Source organism: Haliotis rufescens, unplaced genomic scaffold (genome assembly GCF_023055435.1).
Source record: "Haliotis rufescens isolate VD_foot unplaced genomic scaffold, xgHalRufe1.0.p SCAF_1, whole genome shotgun sequence".
Classification (NCBI taxonomy): domain Eukaryota; kingdom Metazoa; phylum Mollusca; class Gastropoda; order Lepetellida; family Haliotidae; genus Haliotis; species Haliotis rufescens.
Window position 1 is genome coordinate 31,687,144 of NW_025963779.1, and position 23,256 is coordinate 31,710,399.

At 40.3% G+C, this 23,256-nt stretch overlaps 1 protein-coding gene across 1 annotated transcript in view; it reads right to left on the reverse strand.

The window, feature by feature from the left end:
* LOC124110942 overlaps positions 1-13,613 on the reverse strand; it is a 73,590-nt gene extending 59,977 nt beyond the window's left edge. Inside the window, exon 1 of the mRNA XM_046470434.2 lies at positions 13,162-13,613. The gene's annotated coding sequence lies outside the window, so the exon portion shown is untranslated. The remainder of the gene's footprint in view (positions 1-13,161) is intronic.
* Between the last annotated feature and the right edge of the window lie 9,643 nt (positions 13,614-23,256).

Genomic DNA, 23,256 nt, shown 5'->3' on the forward strand with positions numbered 1-23,256 from the left:
GTTGACCTCTCTGGTGTGAAGTCTGCAGGAATTAGGTTAACATGGCGATTGAGAGATGTTAAAACGATGAAGATAATGTTGAGATGGATGAGCGTTAAACATTTTGCAATGGACAGATAATGTAATGTACTTGTATGCAGAATTGTGTATCTTTAGCTCCCGTGTTTGTGTGTGTGCAGGTGTGGTTGGGAGTGGATAGGGTTGGGGTTAGGGATGGGGGTGATGGTAGTGTCCACTCACAGGACCATGTAACTAATAATAATAACAAACGCACAGTACATGTTACTAATAATAATAACTCGGAGACGAGGCCCCTTCTGCGCTTTTTTGCGAGTTTGTTTAGTATTATCAATAGTTGCATGTTCCTGTGATCCACGTGACAATAACTCAAAGATGTACTGAGCATTTCACTAATACGAGTGTTTTTTTGTTTGTTTGTTTTTTGTTTTGTTTTGGGTTTGTTTGGTTTTTTTTTTTTTGGGGGGGGGGGTAGGTTTGTTTTTTTGTTTTTTTGTATTTTGGGGGAAGGGTCCCTGATATTGGGGTCCATAAGGATTGCAAAAGGATTATAGTGGGGCGGGGTGGTTGCCTGAATATAATCAAGTCAGGGCCAGGACGACAGGCGGTCCACGCCGTCAGGGTACGCTGGCACACAACCTGCTAAGTCACACATTGTAACTACCCGATCCTACTTTTGTCCTAACCGCTTGTTTGGAGCCACTTTTGCTTTGTACAGTGAAACCTTTGATCCGAACCGAAGCGTACCCAATGAAATCATCATGATAACAAATGCACGGATTTACGACCCATTGATTAGAAGTCCCTAAAATACATGTAGACGTGCCACCATGGTTGTCCAGGCAGTTACTGGTCGGCGGGGACGACGACGGAACTTTCACTGCATACACTCTGACACCCGGTCTTCAAGGGAACAACGCTGTTTGTAAACCTATTTGCTGTAATGCTGTATTCATCTGCAACATTCTCATACTCTAAACATCTATCTCCACAAATTCGCTGTGCAGAGTTGCGCCCCCTTGACTCGCCACAAAACCTGTTATTGTGATTTCGAATCCCGGTTCGCTCCGATTATGATTCTAGGTTTTTCAGCTCCATACCCGTGCTCGTAGGTTTCATCAAAGCTGATGCGCTGGCATATATCTGTAATACTGTTCAGAGCGGTGTTAAACCAAACTCACTTATTCATGACACTTCCTCAGATTATATTATGGGCCTTGTTTACTTGCTTAAAAGTGTTTTGCCATATATAAGAGGTACCACTGTCATCCTTAATGCAAACCATTTAAACACAATTATTCAGCTAATATCGAACATTATGAACTGTCGTTATGACCGGTTTAACATAAACATGCAACCACGTATTGACATCGACAAACAAACCGCAAGGCGAAACAGACCAAAGGCTCTTTACACATTTATCTCAAATCATAAGCTGATAATGTTTACTTATAATCCCCGTTTATGAGTCTGCGACTCTCAGTACACGTGGGTCCTGCAATGAACATAGCCAGGGCCCGGTTTCACAAAGCGATCTTAGCGCTACGACTTTCGTACGTCTACGTTAAACAACGGGCGTTACAACAGCAGTAAATCTACGCTCGCTTTGTGAAACGGAAGCCAGAAAACCATCAACAGTCTTATCTGCACGACTGTGGTAAGACAATTTTAATTACGGGAGTTAAGACCGTCTTACCGCTAACCTGGCTTTGCGGGATCTGCAGGCCATGTATCAGAGCGCTACGACTGTTGTCCATTTGTGTTAAACAACAGAAGTTACCTTAGAGTGTAGAATGGAACCTAATTCCGATGTTTGTGTAGCAATATTACGCCGTAAATATGACGATTTGACTTTTAGTCCCCCTCAGGTTAGTGTTTAACTCACTTGAAGTATGGGGTTAACGTATTCCCGAAACACGACAGTTCGTGTTTAGGCAGTGAACACAAACTATTCCAACATATATCATTAAACTAAACCCCGATATGTCATGTTAATTAACACGTCAACTTAGATAGAGAAGTTTAAATGTTTATCATTAATAAGAAATAACTATTCTAATATTAATAAATTTCAATCAGTACCCGACCCGTGAAATTCCGGGGTAGAATAGGTCTTCAGCAACCCATGCTTGCCGTAAAAGGTGACTATACTTGTCGTAAAAGGCGACTAACGGGATCGGGTGGTCAGGCTCGCTGACCTGGTTGGTGCATGTCATCGATCCCAATTGCATGGATCGATGCTCATGATATCAAACACTGGATTGTCTGGTCCAGACTCGATTATTTACAGACCGCCGTCATATACAGTCAAGTCCTGTTAATCCGACATTGTTGGTTGCATATGATTATGTCGGATTAACGAGTATGTCGGATAAACGAAATTAGGTAGTATCAACGTTCGTGATCGAAAATTGGACAACTACACAATAGATAAAGATACAAACACGTAATAAAAAAATATAAATGAAATATTCCTATTGTTATGTTACATTGTTAACGGAATATGTTTTCTAATTATGCAACTTCTAAAGCTCAACACAAAACAACTGTTACTGTATGACTTATTCAAAATAATTTTAAAAGCATAGTCTGGAATGGAAGTCGCAAGTTTGAAACTGGTAACGCAAAGCCTAAGAAAGCTGCTTTCTAAGTGGCTAACGTTGACTTCCTGTTAGTTATTTCATTGGTCGGTCATAGTTCGCGAAAGGTTGTTCTGACGTGTCCACCTGTAACGGGATGTCCTCGGCGATAGCGAGAACTTGTATCTGACTTTGATGATATCGAGGTAATCTAAGCATGTGATTAATCCTGTTGTCTTTATTTAAAGCATTAACTGTTTATTGTTAAGCAAGTTTATCTCTGCAGCCGTTGTAATATGCAGCTACTCATCGACTCGTCTTGCATCATAACATGGGGTGTGTAAAAGCGGGCACATGACCACGGAGTACGCTGATCACTGTATCGGATTAACGAGACTGATTAATGAGTGATTTCAGTAATTCGTTGCAAATTAGGTGTGTCGGAGTCGGAGTGCGAGACTGTCGGATTAACGGGTCTAAATAGCACTGATTTAGTCGGTTCCCAACATTAGTGTCGGATAAAGCCGATTGTCGGATTAACGAGACTTGACTGTAGCTGGAACATTGCTGAGTGCAGCGTTAAACAACAAACAAACCAAACCAATCAGTACCCACTTACAAAAGGGGACAATAAAGGTAGGACTAGCCTTGCCCAGAGTCTGTACTGGATGATCAGTCTGTACTATAATACTATCCTTATAATATGCAAGTCTAGATGACCCGACAGGACACCAGCCTGTTTGTAGAGACACCTTGTTCTTATTATTACTACGAGGGCTGGCTGAAAAGTTCTAAGCCTAAGTGGGATATCTCAATCGGATTGAAACAAACTTTTGCCTCCAACAAGTACAATCATGTAATGAATCATAGACATAAGAACTGCAACTGTAGTGTTATTATTGTCTTTGTGCCAGACCATCTTGTGAACATACCCATTGAAATCACCAGAAATGGACAAAACTGGCTATAGGGCAGTCATCTAGTACCTGAAACTGAAAGGGCTTACTCCAACACAGATACATGCTGACATGGTCTCCGCTTTAGGGGATGATGCCCCTTCCTTTTCCACTGTAAAGAAGTGGGCTGCGGAATTCAAGCGTGGCAGAGAGAACCTTGACGATGACCCGCGTCCAGGAAGGCCTTCACCAGCAACCATTCCGGAAAACATTACCCGGGTGCATGACATGGTGATGGCTGATCGACGATTGACCACTCGACATATTGCCAGTGTTGTGGGCATCTCTCATGAGAGGGTTGAGCACATTATCACCAACGAGTTGGGAATGACAAAAGTTTCTGCAAGATGGGTGCTAAAGCTCTTGACAGCGGATCAGAAACGTGTCAGATTCCTGACGTCCCGTGACAATTTATGCCGTTTTGAAGCAGATCCCGATGATTTTTTGGCCCGATTTGTAACCATGGATGAGACCTGGATTCATCACTTTCAACCAGAAACCAAAATTCAGTCTAAACAATGGAAGTATCCGGAATCACCAGCAAAAGTGTGTAAACCTGGAAGGGGACTATGTGGAGAAATAAATGAAAACCATCGACTTGGTACAGGTCTTTCACAGTTAGGCTTAGAACTTTTCAGCCAGCCCTCGTATAATCGTGGAATTATTAATTAAACTAATAAAAATTGCCTTAGAGACTTGTGTAAGTCTACGGAAAGACCAGTGCAGATATATGTTTAAGAAAGCACCATCGTCCATCTACAAGCAGAGCTTCCTGCTCCAATGTTGTAAGTATCCGAGTTATGACCAGATACGAAGCTGGGATAAATCAACAGCTGACTTCTACATTAGTTGTGTTTATGGAGATATAAAGGCATAAATCGGCGTTCACAATGTGTAAGACCCGTGAAGATCCGGGGTAGAATAGGTCTTCAGCAACCCATGCTTGCCGTAAAAGGCGACTATGCTTGTCGTAAAAGGCGACTAACGGGATCGGGTGGTCAGGCTCGCTGACATGGTTTATACATGTCATCGAGCCCAATTGCGTAGATCGATGCTCATGATATTAATAACTGGATTGTCTGGTCCAGACTCGATTATTTGCAGACCGCCGTCATATAGCTGGAATATTGCTGAGTGCGGCGTTAAACAACAAACCCAAAAAAAAAATCAAAAAAAAATCACAATGTGTAAATGCACATAGCAGATTTACGAAATGAAATCAATTCTTATTAATAAATACATTAACAAAAAAAACTTCATAAACTTCTTAGTTAATCACAAACACAAAAACACTGCAGATAATAACACGAAATCAGTGACATGTTCAGCTCAATAATGCACCAGAAGCCCTCCTCTCCAACCCCAAACCCCAATTCTATTACCGGCAATCAGGAACAAGTAGCCAGTAGACGAGGCTTACTCGTTCGGCTTAGGGACACATAAACGCAAAAAACATGCACATCTTCTTGGTTAGCAAACCAAATGCAACGGAATCACTTTATCATTTTATTTTTTAACGTTTGAATTTCAGCCACGTCCCGCTTTCAACCACCGATCTCCATTTTAATTGACTCGTACGACTAGCATGAACACTTGGAACTTAATCTGTTCCCCAGTCCCTACAGAATCCGTTCTAGCGACAAACACAGTACAGGCATGAGGGATACATTCTGTCCTGGTATTCCAAGCTTGAACGAGCCATTCTCTAGACAGAGCAGGTATACTTAATGACAACTTCGTACATGCAGACAAGCACTACACACCGATCACCGCTTCCATCTTTAACGTACACCAACACGTGAAGCACGGAGACAATGCTGGCAGTACTTAATACCAATCCGGCTACCGACCATAATGTCATGTCCCAGTAGATACCTACAACCTTACACATTGTTCAGTTCAGTGCTTTGATGAGCGGTTCTCGGCCGAAGGAACTAACAACTTCCTAACCACTGAATAGACGCATTTAGCCGTCTCAAGACCCAGGCGGTAAATGTCAAAGACCGTTGTTCACCAGAGTAGGTAGAAGAATACCACAACTCTAGCCCATAAGTAGGAAATCATGATCTGTTGTTAATGTTATCGATACCTTTTGAGGACTTTCCTACGCACGTATAACTCATAACTTACTGTATTACTTTATAATACACGAGAGCGTTGATGTGATAATTACATATTTGTTCTGAAAACAGATATGGTTTATATATGAGGGTTCTGTATACACGTGTTTAACAGCCCTTTGGTTTATGTAAGCCGCCCGTCTGATGTATGTTTATATGAATACATGGCGTTTGACGTTATGGGTAAATCTATAAGCTTTCCACGACTGATTTCACACCCTTGGGGCGCGGAAATGGTAAAGTAGGAAATAAGAGAAGAAACGAATTGGACACATATATTTTCGTGTTAACGTAAAAGTAACGTGCCTCTATCAGTTCGTTCAATTATTTCAATGGTGTTGACGCTGGTGGGAATGTGTTTCCGATAAGATACACAGTGGAAGGCATTTGGAAAATTGCAGTTTCGTCTTCCTGCAATTTCCACCACGACACATTATTCTGAGAATAATGGCCGTTGGAGTCAACTGCTGATGGCCTACGCATCAGTAGAGAGACATATGCAACCATCCCGACAGACAGTAAATCGAGCGAACGTAGAGACTGACAGATTAGTCTGAACGATAGAGATTCTCGTGGGACTTTTAAGTCGGATTATTTCGGCTTTAATTATGTAACATATTATTTTTATTTTTAAATATACTACCCAAAATAAATTTAAGAACACCCTATTCGTTTATATTACTAACGTTAGTCTGTCACGGCATATGAATGAATCTGGTGTTCTTTAACTTCTTTTGGGTAGTTTACATAGTACATGTTTATATATTGGTTTACTTTATCAACGTTTAACTTGAAGCTGACTCCAGTGTATACAATATCACTCACTCTGTGTTAAACAAGGGAAAAATGCGAGTTATCGAACGTTGTTTTACGCCGCGGTCAGGAATATTGGAGGGTTATCACGGCAGTCTGTTATCGAGCCAAGTCATGCAGAGCAGCAGTTGATAACGGAAATAATAATCAATGTCGTCTTGTTACAATGATTAAAAGTATTAGCAAGGTCACACATTTTAACCATCCGATGCCCTTTTTAATCGGCTTTAATCGAAAGAGGGTGGGAAAATGAAATTTATATATCTTGACGTTACATGGTCTTTTATCATACATCGTGACAATGACGTTACATCGTCTTTTATCATATATCGTGACAATGACGTTACATGGTCTTTTATCATACATCGTGACAATGACGTTAAATGGTATTTTATCATATCTCGTGACGATGACGTTACATGGTCTTTTGTCATACATCGTAACAATGACATTACATCGTCTTTTGTCATATATCGTGATAATGACATTACATGGTCTTTTATCATATATCGTGACAATGACGTTACATGGTCTTTTATCATACATCGTGACAATGACGTTACATCGTCTTTTATCATACATCGTGACAATGACGTTAAATGTTTTTTATCATACATCGTGACAATGACGTTACATGGTCTTTTATCATATATCGTGACAAAAGGAATGTCAACATAGCAATAGAATGTCGAAATTGACAAGACATAGTCGTTACATTGTCTTCTATCATATGTCGAGACAAACGGACCATCGGTATCAGAACCCAATGTCGAAATTGACAAGACATTGACGTTACATGTCTTTTTTCAAGTATCGAGACAAACGGAATATCGAAATAAGGACTCAATGTCGAAATTGACAAGACATTGACGTTACATGTCTTTTATCAAGTATCGAGACAAACAGAATATCGAAATAAGGACTCAATGTCGAAATTGACAAGACATTGACGTTACATGTCTTTTTTCAAGTATGGAGACAAACGGAATATCGAAATAAGGACTCAATGTCGAAATTGACAAGACATTGACGTTACATGTCTTTTATCAAGTATCGAGACAAACAGAATATCGAAATAAGGACTCAATGTCGAAATTGACAAGACATTGACGTTACATATATATCCCGAGACAATGGAATTCGAGCTAACGAGGTTTCACCCTTCACTAGTTCGTTATGAGAGAAAGTGTTTACATTCGTCATGAAGGGTCTATCATCCTTTGAGTCATGCCAAGAAATACCTGTTTCACCGACATCGACGGACATCAGAAAGAGAGTACCCATCTGCTATCACCAAGCATCTACACGTGGACAAAGCTGATATTTGTTTATTCGCCAGAAAAGCGTTGACATGGTACTTGTGCATTTCACTCCACTCTGACTCATGTATGTCTACACTGACAGAATAACATTACCTGCAATAGACGCATTCCACGCCTAGTTAATCCACGCAGCCGGCGCATTAAGTAAACGTATTACTGAATGAACATGGTGACTCCACATTGAACACGGTAATGAAATCAGCAGGATGTTGTCGATTTCACAGATGTTGATATCAACACCTTGGTGGCGAAACATCGCGAGATAATTAAACACGTTAGTTGTTAATTAACATAGACACATTGATTACGTCATTTTAACACCGGTCACATGGTTCTAAAGGAAATATGATACGGTTTAAGTTGATATCTCAGTCATTTTCTACATCATGAAAATATCTGTTTTATGTTTCATCTATTGTGAATGCAGTACTTGTACCATCTAATTTATGGATTGTGTCATATATTTGTAATCAGTATTGTCAGTTATAGAAACAATGGTAGAATAATATTACAAACATAAATATTTGCGGTGAACATGTCATGAAGCAAAGCATACATTTCATCAAATACACTTTATGTTTTAAATCTCCCACATATGATTCAGATCTAAAAAAAAACCACATACTTGAATAGTAAGTGAGTGAGAGATTTGGGTTAGCTGTTGATAATATTCCAATAATATCACGATGGGGGAGACCAGAAATGGAACTCATACATAAGACCCGTGAAGATCCTGGTTAGAATAGGTCTTCAGCAACCCATGGTTGTCGTAAGAGGCGACTTACCGGATCAGGTGGTCAGGCTCGCTGACTTGGCATGTCATCGTATCCCAATTGCTTGGATCGATGCTCATGATATCAATCACTGGATTGTCTTGTCCAGACTCGATTATTTACAGACCGCCGTCAAATGGCTTGAATATTGCCGAGTGCGGCGTTAAACAACAAACAAACAAACTTCACACATAACCAGGCGGGGAATCGAACCAGCACGTAGACGTGACCAAACGCTTTAGCCACTATGCTAAAAACTGCTCCTTTAACTGAGAACCACACCGTTTAAGCGCAGGATACAAGCCATTAATCAAACCCTTTCCTGTCATCCACATGAGTATTTCAGTCAAACTGCATATACAGCATATAACTAGCGTATTACCGCTGAACCTGCGTGAGTTAACCTTTAACTGAGGAACCTATTTTAGTTAGCATCAAAACATTATATCCCCACGCTTGTCATTTAAAACTTTCGAGTTTATCAAACAATATCTTCAGCTACAGCTTTGACAGTGAATGCATCAAGCATGGGCAACTTGCATTAAACAGCAACGATATATCTATAGATTTGAGACATGAATACTTTTCTTTACATTTCGCCTGCAATTCCCTCTGGGAAACAGACTACAACTACATAACGATACCATTTACACTGCTGGTAGTATTGATATATACAACCGCGCCACAGCATATTCCTCGCTCATATTGCAGTCAGCTGGAGAGGAAAGGAAATCTACATCACGTGAAATGGACATCTTGCACGTGAAATCGACAAGGCGTGCCAACTTCGTACGTAATGCCACGGAATATATTACATGTTTCCCCTGCAGATAGCCATCAGCGAGTTATGCAATATGCATGATGGGTGTCGGGGTCAAGGACGCGGGCAGACTTCAGTCATAACACGTTAGGGGATTGGGACGTATTTAGGAATACGTCATAGCTCGTATTGTGGACCATCCTTAAGTCTGACGCCGGTTTAAGTAATATTCCAGCAGTATGTTGGTTGGTTGGTTGGTTTGTTGTTTCACCCCGCACTCAGCAATATTCCAGCTATATGACGGCGGTCTGTAAATAATCGAGTCTGGACCAGACAATCCAGTGATTAATGTCAAGAGCATCGATCCACGCAATTGGGATCGATGACATGCGTCAACCAAGTCAGCGAATCTGATCACCCGATCCCGTTAGTCGCCTTTTACGGCAAGCATGGGTTGCTGAAGACCTATTCTACCCCGGATCTTAACGGGTCTCCAGCAGTATGTAAGCGAATTGGATTATCTGTTTGCACTATGGAATCGAACCCGGGTCTTCGACGTGTGGAGCGAACGCTTTAAACCAAGAGAAACCTCACTATTTTCTCGACAAATGCAATACTGTGCTACGGTTGTAGAACAGCACGGGTGGCCCATCAGACAGGCTGTTTTGGTTCTGGTGTTCTTTCTTAACTGGGGCCCGGTACCACAAAGTAAGCTTAGTACATCGACTGTTGTAAGTCTATGTTAAGGGAGGTGGACTCGCGTAATGATTAAAGCGTTCGCTCGTCACGCCAAGGCAAGCATGGGTACTATGTGATAAGCCCATTTTGACTGTCCACGCCTTGCAATTGCTGAAATATTGACAAAATAGCGGCGTGAAACAGTACTCATTCAGTGACTGTGTTAGAGTATAGGAACGAATTATTATACGGAGATGTGGAATCACGACTTTTATTTCTCATTTTATTTCTTATGTAGGTAACATATAAGATATCTATGCAAAACTGTCGCTAGAAGTTTGAGGAGACTGGCCTAGGCCTTGGTGACCACGGTTAGGTTCCCCTGTGAGTCTGACACACTATGAATGACATAGTGTAGTCTTGTACAAATAGTCGGACTCAGGTGCATCACTAGTATTGGAGTCGTTTCCTAACTGAGCTTAAAATATACATATAATACTATCGATTAGGACGGATAATGAGAGGTGACTAATTTTCTGACCACAGTTAATAGATTTATGAGGTCTCGATATGAGCACTGCAAAACAACGGAAAGATCCTTAATGTCATCAATGCAGATGAATACGTCACAAGCTAACTATCTGTTTTCAAAGGAGTAGTGGGAGTTGTCGCTGAATACCAAGGTTCGATTTCCAACACATGTACAATGTGTGAAGCCTATTCCCTTTTCCCTCAGCCGTGTGGCTGGACTATTGCTGAAAGCGGAATAAAACCTACTCACGTAACCGTCATATGGGTATATTACAAGTATGCTCACCAATCTGTCACTATTCATTTAAAAGTGTGAAGCCTATTCCCTTTTTCCTCAGCCGTGTGGCTGGACTATTGCTGAAAGCGGAATAAAACCTACTCACGCACCCATCATATGGGTATTAAAAGTACACTCACCAACCTGTCACTATTCCTACGTTGAAGAGTACCAATGTAAATTGAACTGCTTGACTATAAACCGAGACATTGAAACTTTAAACACATAACTGAGACGAACGTGTAGTATGCTGCCCCTAATGATTCGACGTAACGCTACACGTCCTCCTATCCCCAATGCCTGTGCATAGCGTGATGGGTTAATCCTATCTCCTTACAGCAAATATGTCATATTAATGTGTATCTGAGTCAAGAATAACTCCAAAGAGATTATAACTCGGATACTAGGATGTTCGTAAATATGTCCCCATGTGTTAGGCAATAAACGAAGTAGCTATTTAACCCCACATCTGAGAGAGGGGATTATTGCCGTGTAATGCCCGCGTTAATGTTGTAATTGAAGGTAAATGTTTGGATAGCACATGGATCATATCATCGGGATCATGTCTGTACCAGGATCGGGTAAGAACTGGTACTGACAGAGAACAGGCAGACTGTTAACGTATGCAGATCCAAAGTTCAAACGCCGCCAGAACCATAGAGCTTAATAATTTCCCACCTTGGGTTAAAAATGCCATAATTGCATTAATCCACGTGTTGTAGTATTTGATTTTGAAGCGCTATTTCTTATAAATTACAATGTATATTAAAGATTTAAACTCCTTCGGATGTATTGTTGTCAGCAGTGTCGTTTAAACTTTGCTGTCGGCCACGAGAAACCGTAACGGTATGAGTGAATGAGATGGTTCAAAACTTCTAATAACATTATTTCAGTCATAACAGGATGCAACTTTATGTGGGAGTGGATCAGCTAGGACGTACCTCGTAGGCGTTTACCGCTTTAGTGAAACCCACGGAGACGGGTCTGGAGCTGACAAACCGGGGATTAAGAATAGGCGGATCCTAAGGGCAGTAACTCCGCACTTCACAGGTCATATCTAGGATTCGAACCCACAACCAGTCTTTGGGACGGCTAGGGGATTCTACATAGCAATTTACGACACGTTAGACAAGACCCCAGCAGTTATAATGGAGTAATGCGAGTCTCTGCCATGCCTCTACTGGAGTCTGCAAGGCGAGCTGTTGAGCCACCCTGCCCTAAGTGACGAACAACGGGTGTCATTTATAATATTCGAAACGGATCGATACGTCTGATCACACATTTGGTTCTAATAACATCCAATAACAGATTATGTTAGAGACATTTTGGTAAATCCTTTAAGATTCGTGTGTCATTTGTTTGGGGGTTTTAATATCAGTTTGCTTTGCTATAGATAGACGTGTACGCACCTATAGCCTTTTGCATAAGCGCGTGCATATTTCCTGAGTTAATCACCCCCTGATTGCACATAAACACTCCCATTAAACACCGAAACACAAAGTGCTCACTCTTTCCTATTAGTAATCATTGAATACATATTCAATTGCACTGAAGCGTGATTATTTAAAAGCGTTTTTAATAGGTCGGAATGACACACATTTACTGAATATAAAAACGTAAACGTTAAATCGCATCATGAACAATGTGATACAGGAATGTTTGTTTGTTGTTTAACGCCGCACTCAGCAATATTCCAGCTATATGACGGCGGTCTGTAAATAATCGAGTCTGGACCAGACAATCAAGTGATTGACATCATGAGCATCGATCAATGCAATTGGGATACAATGACATGCATGAACCAAGTCAGCGAGCCTTACGACCCGATCCCGTTAGTCGCCGGAATGACGTGTATGCGAATCAAATAATGTATTTCAAGAATGCTTCGTTAATAAGCTCGCTGCATCCGTCAGCAATAAAGATGATCTCACATTCTGACCAGACACGCTACACTGACCCTGTTATTGGTTATAGCTCGAAATGAGAAGTACAGAGCCGTGGGTTGGTGAAAGGTCGTATTCATGAATGCATGATTCACTAATCACTATGTACATCTAATTAACTCTACATGACTCCATTAACATTACAGAGAAGCATTCCAGTGTGTCTATATAATCCTGCGTCTAGAGAGACGAAATATCAATGATGAATTATTAAATGCTATGAAATCATTCATATATTGATATTACCAATGATATTTGATAATAAGAGACGAATTCAGATAACATATACACCAAAATGAAACACGACGTCAAACTCACAAAAACCTTTTTTCAAACTTTTCAGGACTTGGTGGAAAATAACCCAGACCTAAAATAAACAAAACGAACTCACTGTGCATGTAGGTATACCGTTCCACAAACGTACATGTGCCACCACTGCGCCAGGCACTAAGCTGCTAAATGTGGCGGGCTGTTTGCAACAGACGATCTCCTCACTTCTGCTTCAGCGTAGCAGGCGATAGTGGGCGAAAGGCGGGAAAAAGCAGACGAGAGTGAAACGCTTCGAAAATGTTGAGCTGTGATGACACCCCTGGCTTGAAGGAGTTACCTGGCGTATTTCGCTCCTGACAGGAACTTCTGAAGTTATCGCCTGGGCTAATTTCGTTTGGTTAATGTGGGTTTCGGTTTACTTATCGTCTGTTTCCAGAGATGGACACATCTGCTCAATGGATTCACAGTTTTACGTTCGCTGTGCGTAAGAAGAAGTACTAATATGCAACTTTTTCACGGATTGTTTGATGTTTGTACCATTCCACGAGCACGTTGAGTTTTTTAGGTCCTGAGAGACTAAATGTGTTTAATGGCCGTTTCACACCAACCTATTCTATTTGTAGGAGATAATTGACTGCACAAACAGTGTGTACTGCCACTCCGGGCTTGACGTGGCCGGAGCCCATTCGACTATACGTATATATATGGGACCCAATCAGACTGAAGTCGGCATTTGATTCTCATATAATGTCTGTGTCCATGTACATAAAAGTACGCTTGAATACTTCTACTGACGTTTTAGTTATTGCTATTTTGAGAGAGAGAGAGAGAGAGAGAGAGAGAGAGAGAGAGAGAGAGAGAGAGAGAGAGAGAGAGCATGCCGCAGTTTAACATGGGTAGCCAACTCAGACACAGAATACTGCCTCCAAGTCGAACAAGGCTTCGTTTCATCCCCTTAATGAGGAGCACCAGCACCAGGCAGGCAGGCAAACAACAAGTACCATTATTAACGTCTTTTGGCATGACGCTGCAGGGGATCGAACCACCAACCTTCCGCTCTCCGGGCAGACGCTCTATGCACTACACCAAGGCGGCGACTCCCAAACATCAGAAGTATGCGGAGAGGACAATTTCAGATGAAAATGAGAGAGAGTGCTTATATTTCTCTGACTAACCTGCAGTCTGGGTTATCCTGGACGAGAGAAATACCATGCCACAGTTTAACATGGATACCAAAAGCGATCACTCGACACGTCGAAGACCCGGGTTAGTTACACTAAGATACTGACTTAGTAAGGACATGAATGAAAGATCGACATAATGGACGTGGGAGATATGTTAGAAAATATATAAAAATACAGTTCGACATAGAAAGTATGGAATGAATATGGAGGCCCATTAACCTCACAGCTTCATACGACCCCACGTTATGTTTGAGGGATGGTATTGCAAGCAGTTTGCACATGACGACGACAGCTCTACAGCGAGTGTACGTCCATCTTACTGCACGAGAGTTTGTGTAAGAGAGCCAAGGAGGACGAAACCGACTCTGACGATGTTAATAGATTGCCTCGCCATCCCAGTGCGGAGCCAGGGTTGGAACACTGCATGTTCTTTCGTCCCGGCTCGGCGAAGCTCTGAACACATTTTTACTCGAGCACATCATAAACGTGTGTTACTTAAAATACACCACGATAACTGGAATATTGTGGCTTAAACATCAACATTCTTTCATTAAAGCTTTGATTAATGGTGCCATTTAAGTCAATACTGCGAATTTCGCAAAGGTGATTGAATGAATATTGTTTTACTCCACAGCCAGAAATGTGCAAGCTATATCAGAGTAGTCTATAAGTTATGGAGTGACTACATACGAGATGAAACACAAAATCGACGGAGGCCGAAGGCGTTTAACGACGATATGACCCGGGCAAGGCAAAGCGACGCAACTCTGCTCAACGAATTTCAACGACATAGACGCGCCTCACCAGTAGTGATGCGAGTCTCCAACCTGTCACCCTGAACTATAGATACGGTTATTCTCTGTCTGACAGGTAGTATATCTAATGTAATTGCAGCAAGCTCTTCACACAAAAATGTCTTCTTTATCATCCTTAACCCGCTGTTTCCGCGTAATTGACAATCAATACCCCGACAGCATGGAGTCAACGTCAACACAAGGCGTTGCATCACGGCTCTATTCCTACTGCAGCGTGATCATTCCTTCGGTCAATAGCTTGGAAAGGAGAACAGTTTCAACCATGAATGGTGACTTAATTTTTCCAGTACCAGATATTGATATTGACATTGATTTGGCAGTTTAACGACTGTTTTGGACGTCATTTTATATGCTGACACGACTGCTCCTTTTAGTTAGGCTTTGAATCAGTTACAGTAACAGTCAACGAGATTGGTGTTTTGGATATTGTGCTGATTTGAGGGCAAGTAAGGATTTCATATCGAACTGGGTTTTCTGTAGGAAACCATCACAGAGAGTGGCATTACTGCATTATACATCTGTCGCATTGATGTTCAGCATAATGCATAGGTAGAGCTTAATGCACACATAAAGCATAGTGTACAGGTGGTCTATAATGCATATATAGAGTATAATGCATACATAGGGCATAATGTATAGGTAGAGCATAATGCATATATAGAGTATAATGCATATATAGAGTATAATGCATATATAGAGTATAAGGTATATATAGAGCATAATGTAAAGGTAGAGTATAATGCATATATAGGGCATAATGTATAGGTAGAGTATAATGCATATATAGAGTATAATGCATATATAGAGCATAATGTATAGGTAGAATATAATGCATATATAGAGTATAATGCATATATAGAGCATAATGTTTAGGTAGAGTATAATGCATATATAGAGTATAATGCATATATAGATCATAATGCATAGGTAGATAATAAAACATAGGTACAGCATAATGTATAGGCAGACCGTACTGCATAGGTAGATCACAATGCGTGAGTAGAGTATAATGCATAAGTAAATATAATGCACATACGTAGAGTATAATACGTAGGTAGAGCATAATGCATAGGTAGAGCATGATGTAAAGGTATAGCATCATGCACAGTAGAGCATAATGCATATGCAGACTGTATTGCATAGGTAGAGCCTAATGCACATACAGGGTATAGTGCATATGTAGAGTATAATGCATAGGTAGAGCATTATTCATATTAAGGGTGAAACGATACAGCGATATTCCGATGCATCGCGATACTTGACCCACGATACGATATACGATAAACGTAGGCCCATATATCGATACGCTACGATACGGAACGCAAATCTCAAGTACAGCGTTTCCTCGCTTTTGTGCCTTTCAATAATTATATAAACCGCTAACTTGGTAATAGCGCGCGGTAACGCATGCCTCCCAAAAACGTACGTACATTTTTAATAAGCTCAGGTTTTACACCGACAGATATTTTTCCCCATCTCAAAAAAAATTATCAGCTGATCCCCGCCAGCACATAACAATGGAAATACCTGTCAGCAAATCCGAACTGAAGTACGCAATTCAATACCATTATCATACTATCTTGTTATTAAAACGTTTTCATTGTATATCTGGACTGGTGTTTGTAATATATATTAATAGTTTTTTTCTCCTAAATTTCATTTAATATTGTTTTCATTAAGTTATGTGAAATCGTGTGTGAAGAGATACAGCAACCACGGTCAGATTACCGCTTTTGACGCATTGAAACGAACTTTAGTTGCTAGAGAATGGATACATATATTAAAAATGCCATACTTTGACTCGTTAAAAGTCATATTTGTGGCAATTTGGCTAATATATGACAACATAACGTTTTCGCAATCGAAATACATGTAGCACGGGAAGTCCCTAGGGTGACTGGCACATTAATTATTTTCTGGTGTTTGTACTTTAAATTGTTTTTAAGGAAAGTTAGAGAAAATTCCACTTTGAAGCTGAACAACTTCAGTAGTCTTGTTATCATAAAATAATTTTGACTGTTCAAAAATCATGAAAGGTTCAATTTTGACATGCTTTAAGTCTTGTTTTTTTTATCATTGCGTATCGAGATACGTATCGTATCGTGACCAGAATATCGAGATGCGTATCGTATCGTGACCTTCCTGTATCGTTGCAGCTCTAATTCATATGTAGAGCATAATGCATAGACAGAGCATTATACATAGGTAGAGCATAATGCACAGACAGAGCATTATTCATATGTAGAGCATAATGCATAGACAGAGCATTATACATATGTAGAGCATAATGCATAGACAGAGCATTATTCATATGTAGAGCATAATGCACAGACAGAGCATTATACATAGGTAGAGCATAATGCATGGACAGAGCATTATACATAGGTAGAGCATAATGCATGGACAGAGCATTATACATAGGTAGAGCATAATGCATAGACAGAGCATTATACATAGGTAGAGCATGATGTGAAGGTAAAGCCTATGCATTGTCCTTTTCGGACACGAAGGTCTGCATAATGTAAGACAGGGCCAAAAAAGCCAGAAACAGAAGTCAGATGTGTTCACATGAAACAAAATTACAGATTGTAGATTTTTTAATTTGCTTATAATTATTAACTGATAACAATACCAGATGTAATGGTGCGGCTAAAAGGACGACATAGGACACATGCATGTGATCTGCAGAACAGGAAATTGAGCAAAACGTTTTGAATTTGGTATGAAATGTACCAAATGTGTTCATATGAAGAAGAACTACATTTTGTTCATTTCAACAAATGCATGTTTAGGACTAATAACAACAATAAATGCATAGGTAAGAAAAAAGGGTGAAAAAGGCCGATTTTAGAGGTTCTCATGAACAGTTTTCTAATATTTATGGGGTGATCTTGATCCTAGCTAATTTGCATAAGATATGTAAATAAAGATAGTAAACGAACTTGCTCATACATAGATGTTAATTTGACGTTGGGAAAATCGACCATTTTCACACATTTTAGCCATAATAATGTATTTGATCATGTCTGAAGTCCAAACATGCAAGCGTAAGGATGCAAGACTTGCCATTTGTATCTGCCTGGTAGTTTTATACCAATTTTTGCAGTGGGCCAAAAAGGATCCGTTATAAACATATTTCAACATGAGAAGGTCCCTTGTCCGTGGCCACTGCTGATTATAGCATGTAGTTACACGTAAGGTCAGCAAAACCATAGGAGAAAATAATCACTATTAGTCACGCACTTGAAAGTCAAGCTCTTTTAACTCATTTTAGAGTAAGTGAGTGAGTGAATATGGTTTTACGCCGCAATATCCAGCAATATCATGGCGGTTGACACCAGAAATAGTCTTCACACATTTTCACCATGTCCGGAATCGAACCCGGGTCTTCGGCGTGACGAGCGAACACTTTAACCACTAGTCTACCCGACCGCCCCTTACTCATTTTAGACATTATCTGTACTTGATCATGTTATAAATCTGAAATCGGAATGTTTTTTCATGAGAAAAGTGTCCGGGTATTCCATAACATACAAATTATGTTTGGGGGCCCGTTTCCCCTTCCTACCACGTCCCCTGGTAAACAGCAAATATTAGATTATTTTTAGTTTGACATTTGTGGCATTGCGAAAGTACCTCTGAATTGCAGACACGATGGACAAGACAAATTACCCTGGATGATGCTTGACATGACTACATGACATTTCAGTAGGAAAAAACCCTCACATTATTGGATGGCTGGCTGTATGTAATGAAAATTAAATGGTTTTATACCACGATATTAGCGTTGTTACATTGCTTACATAAAGAGAAGACTGAATGCTTAAAATGTATTCCTTCAATGTTAAATTTCAGACCTTTTGTTCATGAGATGGGTATTAGGTAAGGTGAAATGATTATTGCACTTACAAAGCGACGTGCATGTACGTGTGTGTGTTTTTTGGCTGCTTGTACTAGTCCGGACTGATGCCGATTTATAGTGCTAGCTCACTGAGTTACCATGCCACAGTGTACTGTACCACTCAGACACAGTATACTGACTCCGACCCGACCAGTCATTGTTTTAGCCCCTTAATGCCGAGCGCCAGACAGGGTAACAACAAGTACCATCTTTTAACGTCTTTTGGTATGACGCGGCCGGGGATCGAACCCCGGACCTTCCGCTGTCCGGGCGGACGCTCTACCACTAGACTATGGAGGCGGTCGAGATGGGTATTACAGTCTCTTAAAGTACAACAACGTGCACGGTTTGAATCAAACGGCAATTTGTTGTTTTTCTTCCTTTGTAAATGATACTTTGGAATTGCAACAACATATATCATTAGTTCTTTCATAAGAATACTTGAAAAAATCATTTACCAACTTGACCCACAGCTTGTTACTATTACAGTATTAGAAATGACAATTTATATCTCGGTTCTTAATGCACATCGGGCGGTCGGGTAGCCTAGTGGTTAAAGCGTTCGCTGGTCACGCCGAAGACACGGGGTCGATTCCCGACATGGGTCAATGTGTGAAGCCCATTTCTGGTTTCCCCCGCCGTGATATTGCTGGAATATTGCTAAAAGCGGCGTAAAACCATACTCACTCTTAATGCACTTCACGGTGCATAGGATAAATAAACAAACATTCCCCACAATATCTTAAATGCCATCACTATATTCGTAAAATAATACCTGGTGATATCATTTTACTCCAAACGATGACATTATTGCAAACTGCCTTTGACATGTAACTGAACGAGTATGGCAAGATTTTTTTTGATTTTTTTTTCCGATTTTAATACTGTAAAATTTAGTGGTAAGATCGAAATATTAAAAAATGCTTTCAAGAGTTTTTATAAGGGTCTTTGAGATTTAATTGGATCGGAAGGTGGCAATGAAAAAAAAGATGTATATATATTGATATAGTGATCCGCAATAGAAATGTCATTGCATGAAAATAATTTAATGAAAGTTTCCCATTGAAATGCATTGTTTTCAGGTATCTCCTTTTTAACATTAGTCTGTATCCAAATTTAATGTTAACTGTCAAAAGGTGACAAAAATATGGATATAATGCGTCGCCAAAACGCAGTTTAAAAACGACCATGGTACAAAATCCCGAGTGCCTTCCGACCCGTGAAGATCCGGGGTAGCATAGGTCTTCAGCAACCCATGCTTGCCGTAAAAGGCGACTATGCTTGTCGTAAAAGGCGACTATGCTTGTCGTACGAGGCGACTAACGGGATCGGGTGGTCAGGCTCGCTGACTTGGTTGATGCATGTCATCAATGATGCCAAGCACTTCGATTATTTACAGACCGCTATCATATAGCTGGAACATTGCTGAGTGCGGCGTAAAACAACGAACCAACCAACCAATCAACCGAGTGTTTTCCATGAAAATCAAAATTCATGCAGTGGCCCTGGTTTCCCCGATTCTTGGTAAGTCTTGGCATGGCGCTAGTATGATACAAGAACGCTGGGTCCATGTACTGGGGTGCCGTTCAACAGAATAGACACAAGGAAACGCAAGTGAAATTTGATTTTCATGGAAACCATTCGGGACTTTGTTAACATTGGCCGTTAGAATGAAATGTGGATACAGACAAATGTTAAAAAACGAGATACCTCAGAAAAAGGCATTGCTATTTCAAAGGAATACTTTGATGAAATAGTTTCAGTGAATAGTACATTGAAATTGACACCACTGTTTTAAATGTTTGTATTGTTGAATTATTTCAAGTATTAAAAAATGCACCCAAGACATTTAAGCATTACAGTTGATACTTTCCGCAGTTGAATGCAGCTTTTAATTATAATAATGCAGCTATATACAAGCGACAAAAAATAAGGGAACTGATGACATGAATGTGAAGGTGTAACGAAGCTAAATGTCTGCAAAATAAAATTTGGGCGTGTATATCAATATCTGGTGTGTCCACCGTGTTGGGTGAGACATGCACGACACCTTGATGACACACTGTTGATTAACTTGGGTAGGTTTGCCCTTGGCATTACACGCCACTCCGCCTGAAGATCGTCTCAAGCTGGGCAACTTTGGCGGATAATGGGTCTCTGGCGTCCATATGGGAACTCCCCACAGATGTTCTATTGAGGACATGTCAGGAGACTTAGCGGGCCAGTCCGAATGCCTCTTCGTTGGAGATAATCGGCGAAGACCTGGGCTCGATGTGGTCTGATATTGTCATCTTGCAGTTCAAAATGTCTGCCGATAATTCCAGCAAATAGAACGACAGGAGGCTAAATTTCGTCAAGATATCGCTGGCCAGTCACATTCCAAATAACCAAATCAGTTCGCCTGTCTTGTGACATACCGCCCCACATACTGACACTACCATCCCCATACCGAATTGTTGCCATGGTGTACCGCTCGCCGCTACGTCGCTAAGAAGGTTTTCTGCCATCTGTGATTCGGAGGCAAAACCTTGATTCGTTTATAAACATGATGTAACGCCATTGGGGCCCAGCCCGTCCCTGGACACACTTGCACAAAGCGATCTTAGCGCTAAGACTATCGTAAGCCTAATTAGTATGTTAAAGAATGGGAGTTACGATCATCTTAGCGCTAAGATCATCTTTCCCCTACAGGCGCACACACTTTGGTTTCTGTGTGCACGTGCATCATCTGTTCATGCATGATGATAAATTTCATTTTGATTAGGCTTTATTGTAAATGTACACCTCAATGATATCTACATTCAAATCATTAGTTCCCTTATTTGTTATCGATAGTATATTACATTTCGCCAACATAATGTGTGAAGAATGCACAAAAAGTCGCTGTTCGAAAACCAATTCAATTTCTTTGTGAAACCCATGCAAGATTATGTTTCTCAGACAATCAAAGGTTTAAATCGATGCGATTGTAGGATTTGAACCTGCGACCAGCGTATCCTTATACAGTTAAGGGACGTTACTCGGATTTATGCCACTTTCTGTAGACACGTTTACGTGTTTAGATAAATAATTGATAGTTTGGGCTTCATTGCTAAACGAAAGTGTGTGTTGTCAGAGACAAACTAATAGATACTAGATACTAGATACACTAGTTACGAAGTGAGTGAGTATTGTTTTACGCCGCTTTAAGCAATATTCCAGCAATATCACGGCGGGGGACACCAGAAATGGGCTTCACACATTGTACCCATGTGAGGAATCGAACCCGTGTCTTCGACGTGACGAGCGCACACTTTAACCACTAGGCTACCCTACCTCCCCACTTGATACGTTGATACATAGATACGTAGATATCACTTTTAAATCCCCGGAAGAAGAAAAAATGTAACATGTGGTTAAAGTGCTGTCTCGTTGAGTTTAAAACACTGGTTCGATGCCCCGCATGGGCGCTCGCCGTGAAATCGATGGATTCAAGTATCGCGGCGTAAAACTATACTTACTCAACGTGGGAGTACCTCGGCGGGTTAGGGGTAAATGCGCTTGATGGTCACGTAAGCATAAATAACCTAAAAAAAGGTTTATGAAAAGTTTAAAATCTTAAACTGAAATCAGTAAGATTTTATTTTTAAATTAACTTTTAATTTAATCTTATATTAATTAGATACGCTTATATTTGTGATATGTGTTAACAGTTGACAAGGATCAAGGACAAGGGATTCTTAAAAAATGCTACGAGTTGAAATACCCGCTAAATATAATTATTTGAAAAATACACAACGTAAAATATAAACGCACCATAGAGACCGTATTAGCACACCAAGGAGACATGTTATTTGGTTTCTCCCAGCATGGAAATGGTCTTGACAACATTATTTAAACTGCTCTAAACTAATTTTAAAAAGTGTCAGACTTTCAAGTTCTGAATATTTTCCTTTTCCCCAGGGTGTCAAATTATCGAACTTTGAGCATCAGTTTCAATTTAACTTTTCAGAAAATTAAAAAAAGACCTTAAGGCATATTTCATATGATTCAAATTTCAACATTTTAAAAATTTTAACAAAATCGCCAGAGAAAAAAATATCACATAATTACATTCCAAAAATTGAATTTGAAAATGTTCACTTGAAGCCTCGCGTGTCCGACCAATCGATTTAAACTCGTCTAAAAACTTTGAAATAAGTCGGGAGAGAAAGATAGCCGCCTTTGATCAAGGAAGAGCTAATTTTCTCAATTCTGGACCTTTCGCTCATAGTTGAGGTACCTAATTATCCATTTAATGAGTAAAAACTGTTGAATCGATACCCGCTATCATTTGA